A 7,857-nucleotide genomic window follows, 5' to 3' on the forward strand; every position below is an offset into this window, starting at 1 on the left:
ATAAAGGTCCGCACCGCTGGAATCCATCGGCACGCAGAATCATTTGCGAAGCACTCGGCGTTTTTTATGTGCGATTAATACATACTTAATTAATGGTGTGTTCACATGCGGCTGGGATTTCACAAAGACTGGATTTATGTAACGCATTTTCAGACAGAATGAGATTCGAATGGAGGAGCTCTCATCTCAGGAGCAGTTATGATTATGGGGAGTATAAACTTTTATGGCTTGGTCCCTGGACATTGGTCATAATGAGAAGAGAGGTCGGAGGTCCGTATAAATTCTGTACGATTATATTTAAGAAGGAGAACTCTCAAAGTATTGTATGACAGTCCTGGAATTAGAACGCACAAATGAAAATGTATTACATGCGTTCAATACACCATGTTTTTCAAATTCACTTTATTTCAACAGTACTTGGAAAAAAATAAATAAAACAGCTCAACTTTACATATAATAATAATACACACAATAATGCAAAAATATAAATACAGTATAGTTATTTCATTGTCTAAAATAAAACAGTTTAATTGGAAATAAATGGTAGAATGAGTGCAATTAAAGGAACTGTAGCCTGCACTCTTTTTACGTTTAAATCAACTGGATTTCAGCATTGAACATTAATTAATTACAGTAGATCCTCCAAGACAAAAATGCAGCACTGCACTTACCACGGGAAGCCTGGGACAGCTGTTGGGTCAGTGTAACCTGGAGGAGTTCAAAGGTCACCCATGTGTCATCACAGCATGACAGTTTCATCTTCATAAACATATGACGTAAGGCCCACCCACCTTCACCTGCACCCTGGGTATAACCTTAAACCTGAACCTCCATTAGCACCTGCACCCCCCCAACCATCTGGAACCACTGTGAACAGATCCAGTACATCCGTGTGTGTGTTTAATAGTCATGACAAAACTATGTGGACGCATTTTTACAGCGGCTCCATTGTTCCACAGTTAAAGATCCTGTATCACACAAAAGTGACTTGTGTGAGCTTTAAACCATGTTAGAATGACGTCACCTCATCAAAAACATACTTAGATTTGTGTTTTGTTTCATTCACACATGTTCAATAATCTGCTATTTTTAGTCTGTGTACATCTGCAAAGCTTAAAACGTTCTGTTCCACCTTGTGATGTCATGAAGTGGTAGTTTTCAAGTTAACAGCTACCTCAAAAGCACTGAGACTCACATCCGTCTAAACTCTGAAGTGTCCTCCACAATATCGGCCCTTTATCCATCATTTACTTTAATGGAATGATCAGAGGGCGTAGTGGACGCACAAACACTCGACACCATGTACTTTTAACTGTTAAATACAACATGACAACAGTTCAAATCCATGTGAGACACTGTCCTTAGGCTGGACTCATGTGTTCACAAAATTCTAGGTTCTATACTTTAAAATTGAGCTGGAGAAAGGTCAGAATTCTATGTTTGTCAGCTTGGCTTTGTTAGCCAGGTTTATGGTTAATGTCTCTATAATTTCTGGGCCTAATCACATGAAACAAAAGAAAACAAAAAGTTCAACATCTTCTGTCCGCATTAATAAACAAAAGTGGAATGATTTTTTAACAATAACTTCAGAAAGTGCTGCCATTATTCAACCCCAAAGAAGTATCGTCAGCTGAAAGGACTCAAACACGAACGGTTCATTTGCAATTTTGTGGAGCCAGTCCCGAACAAATCTCAAAGGTGCAACATTTGTTTATTTTGGATATTTCTTTCAAAACACTGAATCTCCCATATAGAGTTACATAGGTATTTTCATATAAATAATTGTTTATTTGTTTTCACCCCAGAGAAAGTCGGCAGATGAGCAATCAAAGAGGAGAAGGGAGGACGGGGACTGTGCTTACATTTTGTGTTGTTGACACATTTTTGCATTAACAGTTTATAAATGAGATGTGTTTCTCATAATGTGAATGTGGCCTCAGCGGCAGAATGTAAAGAGGTTTATTTTCAGTATCTACCTGATTAAATCTTTGTACCGAAAGTGTATTTTAATAAAGTGGACTATTCAGAATGTCCAAACTACATGAATACTTGAAGGACACATAGTACGCACGTTCAGGGCTCCCCACCAGAGTGAATGCCATTTTAAACATCGGTCACCTTGAGATTAGTATTTCACAATTTGTAACTTAAAATAAAGTCCACATTTGAAAAACTCACTGAACAATGGCAATAGAAACAAATGAAGCCCTCAGGCTGTGATGCTATGCTAATCGAGCTGTGTTTGCTCTGAACAAAACTGCAGAACAGATCAGTTCATGGCTTATGACTTAAAAATAGCGTAGAAGTTTGTTTTTTTTGTTTTTTTCTATGACGCAACAATCTTGATAAAATGCAAACCTGTGATTTTGGGCTTCACAAAAATAAATTGAATTGAATTTAATGAATGGATTCATGAAACATATAACATGTGTGAATGAAGCAAAATACAACTCGAGGCATGTTTTTGATGAGAGTGGCAACAGTATAACAATATAATGATAGCATGAGTACTTTTGTTCATAATCTGCCTTTAAAATAGGAAAAATACCATTATTAATATATATAATTTTCAAAAAAAGATGAAACACTACAATAAAACAACTTTCACTTTCCTTATTTGGGGGGACAGACCAATGGCACAAAGTAGAAACAGTGGGAATAGTTTTGTAAAGTGAAGATTGCAGGTAGAGAAAACCGTCTGAAAGTGTATTTAATCTTGAGACAGCACAATAAACATATGTGACAGCACAATAAACATACTTCATGTGTCCAGTGGCCTTCTCGACACATTCACTTAAAACGCTATTTTCTCGATCAAATCCCGTTTAATCAAGCCCAGTTTGCCGCCCCATTAGAGCGCGCTGCATTTTGTTTATGTTTGTTTATACCTGTACGCTATTGACAAGGGCAAAGACAGACGGACTTTAATCTCCAAACATTTCTCACCGCCGACAAACAACTTCAAAGTGGAGGAGCCTTCGGGGAAACAGAAAAAATAAAAAAAACAAACATAAAAATCTAAAAGAATAAAGCATTGCAACATTTACATGAGCTGAGCGGGATTCTGAGGGGAACATGCAATATTTAACAGGTTGCTAGAAAGTTGTATTTGATCTGCGACTATTATTTCAAGGGCGAATCAAGGTAAATATTATTGCGTTTTTGAAGTGGGAAAAACATGCCAAGTTGCCAGCAGTCCTCACACGCCTTTACTCGGAATGAATGGGACTAAATTTAGCGGCGACTTCATTACAGCGTGTCAGTCCTCAGCGGTTATGTCAGTGGAAAAGGCTTTACGAATTACTTCTTAGCATAACTGGAGCCCACTTGTGCTTTGAAGTGTTAGCCATTAGCAAGGAAAAGACCGACGTCAACAACCTCTATAGACTTTTAATGGCTACATCAATGTAAGTGTCTTGTTCACAGATGTGTTTTCTATATACACAATATTGACATTACATTTACAATATACAGCATCGACGTGACAGAATCAGCTTTGCATAACCGTGTGCTGTGAGAGCGAAAAGAAGTCCATCTCAGCAGTTAAATACATGAAAACAAGATTACAATGCAAAATATTAAGAACAAATCACTGGCCCAGTGTCATATTATTCATTGCAATAAATGTGTAATTATAATGTGTAATATCACCAGAGCAAGTGGCTAGTTTATGCATCGTGTTCACTGACCAAGGCCATAAAAAAAAGTCGGATTCTGAGATGAGGAAGATCACAAACCCAGTGTCAGGCCATTTCTGTAAAATAAATACACACATACATGAAGTTAAATGTAAAGTAATAAAGAAGTTAAATAAGTAAATAAGTTAAAGGAGAAACAGGTTTGTGAGAGAGAACACAAATATCACCTCTAACATTCAAACGTGCATTTGTGCCATTATGTCATGTGTTGTGCAAAATTAAATGGTTTGTAGTCTGGTTTAGTGTAGTCTGGTTTAGTTTAGTGTGGTTTAGTTTAGTCTGCCTTAGTTTAATCTGGTTTAGTTTAGTCTGGTTTCGTGCCGTCTGGCTTAGTTTAGTCTGGTTTAGTTTAGCCTGGTTTTGTGTAGTCTGGTTTAGTTTAGTCTGGTTTAGTTTAGTTTGGTTTAGTTTAGTCTGGTTTAGTGTAGTATGGTTTTATTTGGCCTGGTTTACTATAGTCCTATAGTATAGTACTATAGTATAGATTCATTTAGTCCAATATTTTTCTCAAATCACCACTGGCACCAAACACCAAACGAGTGAAAAGACACATAACAGTGAATAAATAATACAGAGGCATCACAGTTCTCATGGTTTCTCATAATAATCAGCTCACTGCCACGCACAAATCACTTAAAGCTGCACTATGTAACTTTTGTGGTGGGGCCTCCACCTCATGCTTGGCTCCATGGAGAACTTATTACTCTGCGTGGCATTAAATACACACGTTTATTTTGCTTTAAAAACACCTTGCGTTCTGAGTAGGCTTGCCTCTCCTCAGATCTGATCTATAACTTAGCCTGAAGGTGAACACTGCTTGTCTCCATGGAAACAATATAATATAAGTTAAAGGCCCTGATGTGTTTGAGCAAAACCTTTGGTAGATGTATGATATAAGCAGCTCTTAAAGTCAAAATAAGTCTGCTGTGTGCTGTCTGCATAAAGATTCAGGATGTGCACGTTAGCATTACCGTGACAGCAAATTCTGAAAGTGGTGAAAAGCACTTCTAAATTCATCACAGTGAATAATTAGGATGTTCTGTATGCACGAGGTTAGTGAAGAGTAACTGGACCAATGCAAACCGCAAAAATGAACAAGTGCTGTTTTTCACGTTTTTAAGACAAAATCTGGCACCTTAAAAGACCATTTTTTGTTGAACATTTTAAGACATAGCAATAGCATCTCCATGATGACAAGCAGCCACCAGAAGGGTTACGTAGTGCAGCTTTAATAAAACCCCACTGATTGGCATAAAGGCAGCAGATACGGCGAGCTTTAGCATGGAGCCATTAGCGCTTGTGTTGGGCTTGGACTCATCGATCGCTCTGGCTCTGCAGACTACAGACTGGAGACATTGATTGAGCCTTTGAAATCTCACCAGAGCCACTTAATTACAGGACAAACGGCAGGAGGTGGCAGCTTTACATCCTCTGCATGATGAACTGCACGGCCAGAGTCTAGGCTTTCATCTGCGAGGCAGTCTTTTAGTGTCCAATTCTCTGGATGGATTTGAACGCACCACCGAATTTGATCTCTTTGAAAAACAAGTGTTGGTGTTTTTATTATTATTATTATTATTATTATTATTATTATTATTATTATTATTATTATTATTATTATTATTATTATTATATTGTTATTATTAGTCTTAAAATTGTATTATTATTTTTTTTTTTAGGTACAAAAGGAGTTTTAAAGGTGCACCATGTACATTTTCTGCTGGATGCTCCCCTGCCTGTTTGTCTTCATGGAGTTATAGATTTGCCTGAAAGTTTCCGCAGTATGTAATTAATGTATCTATCTTGCATTTATTAAAGTACTTGAGCAGCTTTTATCAAAAATTGAAAAAAAAAACAACCTAAACATTTATGCTTTTTTATTTTACTGTGAGCAAGCTTGCCTCTTCACAGATCTGACTTGTAACTGGTGGAGGCATCTGTTCATACCCCTGTCTGAGGTTAAAGTCACATTTATCACATTTATTCCACAGATTTGAAGTCAGTCTTGATTTTCGCTCACTGCTCTGATCAGTTCATCCAATCAAAGGATATTGTCAAATAGCGGCACTGCAAAGTATTCAGGGGAAAAGTTATGATTGCTATAAGTCCGAGGGGTAAATTGTGCCAGCAGAATCAGCTACTGAAAGAAAATGATTTATCTGTTATAAATAAACTATTTTGATCAGAGACTCACAGAAAATCAATTTTAACTGAACGAAAAGACTAGATGTACTACAGTTATCAGCTACTGAAAGAAAATCATTCTAGTTCTTATAAATAATTACAAATAAGAAAATTAATTGGCTTTGAATGTTCATATAGTATAATACTGAATAGTCAATTTGAACTGCCATAGGACACAGTTATTTCACGTTGATTGAAAACACCATATGAATCTTGCAAAGTAAAAAAGTAAAAATTAATACAAAAAAATCAAAAAAAATTTCAGTGATGCTATAACTGCTTTTAAAACTTTAAACTGCCAATAAAATGGTAAGTGGTCACATTTTTATATAGCGGTTTTCCACCATCAAGACACTCAAAGCACTTTACATCATTGAACTGTTCCTTATGTAAAGCACTTTGGGTGTCTTGATGGTGGCACACATTCACACACACATTCACACACACACCCCCACACACATTCATACAGAAGTGTACACACACATTGAGGGCAAGGTGGATTTAGTTTCTTTCCCAAAAACACAATAAAAGCATTCATCTGTGGGAGCTGGAATCGCACCACCAACCTTCAGCTCAGTGGACAAACACTTTACCAAATGAGTCTGTGTCGCCCGTGACGCATTAGGCTAAATCATATCCGGTAACATTCTTAATCCCCTGTCTCAGCCGTGGTGTGTTTGAAATGGACTTGTCTCGCACTGACAGAACATTCCTTCCTCTTTTGTGTGCAATCAAATAAGCCTCTCTTACTTTATTATCTGAGACGGCCTGAGTCCAGATAAGCTTCGTCAGTTTAAGCCACTTGTGCGGAGGGAATGGGAGTTGACTCGGGGAGGGGGAAGATGCCAGCTTTAGGTTAGCTGTGTTATTGTTTGAGGCTTGGCCCGAGGCTCTACAGAAAATCAGCTGGTCTAATGGAAAACTATTGTCTGCCAGAGGAGGACGTCGGAGCATGTGCAAAATGAAGTGGGCCTATTCGCACTTGCACACGGCACAATGAGGATCAGTACACACGGGAAAGATGCTTTGGAGTCGCAATGTGCACTGATGTCTATTCTGATCTGGCAGTGCAGCCGGACGAGCAATTGATCCCATTTTTTTTAGCATCTTGGTGCAGTGTTGTTGCAAAAGTGTAAAATATAAATACAGTATATAAACACACAGGCGTCACAACTTCACAAAACTGGGACTAAAGTTAAACCAAGAACTAACCTGGACCATAGTAAACCAGGACTAAAGCAAGATCAGGACTTAATGCGCTAAAACCAGGACAAAACAGTGTCTATTGTTGTGTCCTTAGGCAACACACTTCTCCCTTATGAATGTGAAGTGTTTATCAAATGATTGGTGTTGTTCAGAGGGGCAGATGGTGCAGACTGGCCATCTCCCTTCCATTAGTCTACCCCTCACCACCACTCAGTACGGAGTCAATGACCTGCCCCGCACGGTCGTGAAAGTGGCAAGAAGCTTATCGAAACAAAGCCACAGCGAAGGCGTGCCGTAACCAAAGCTAAAAGCAGAACAACCAAATATTAGAATGTGTGACCTCTTTTTTTTTGTGGCAACTTTTTTTTTGGCCAGGGCAGTGTATGACATACTGATTCTAATTTCAGTGTTTTAAGGCAAACAATGAATCATACTGAGCACATACTCATAAGTCACAATCAGTTTACCAAACAGAAAATAATAAGTGAATAACAATCTATGGCAACAGTCCGATCACACACATTCATGCATGAGTGATGGGTCTTGCCAAAGGACACAACAAAAGAAAACTGAGGGATTGAACTGCCAGCTTTCCAGTTCTAAGAGGACTCTACCACCCGACACACTGTCGCCCCAAATCTGTACAAACATAAGCTCCACACACACTTAATCTCAGTGGGAAACTGCCGTCTGTGATGGGGCAATGTGTTTGGAGCCAGAGTGCACTTACTGTTGAATATTGTTTTTCATATGAAAAATAAAAGCAGTT

The sequence above is a fragment of the Periophthalmus magnuspinnatus genome, chromosome 11, assembly GCF_009829125.3.
Source record: "Periophthalmus magnuspinnatus isolate fPerMag1 chromosome 11, fPerMag1.2.pri, whole genome shotgun sequence".
In the NCBI taxonomy this organism is placed as follows: Eukaryota; Metazoa; Chordata; class Actinopteri; order Gobiiformes; family Gobiidae; genus Periophthalmus; species Periophthalmus magnuspinnatus.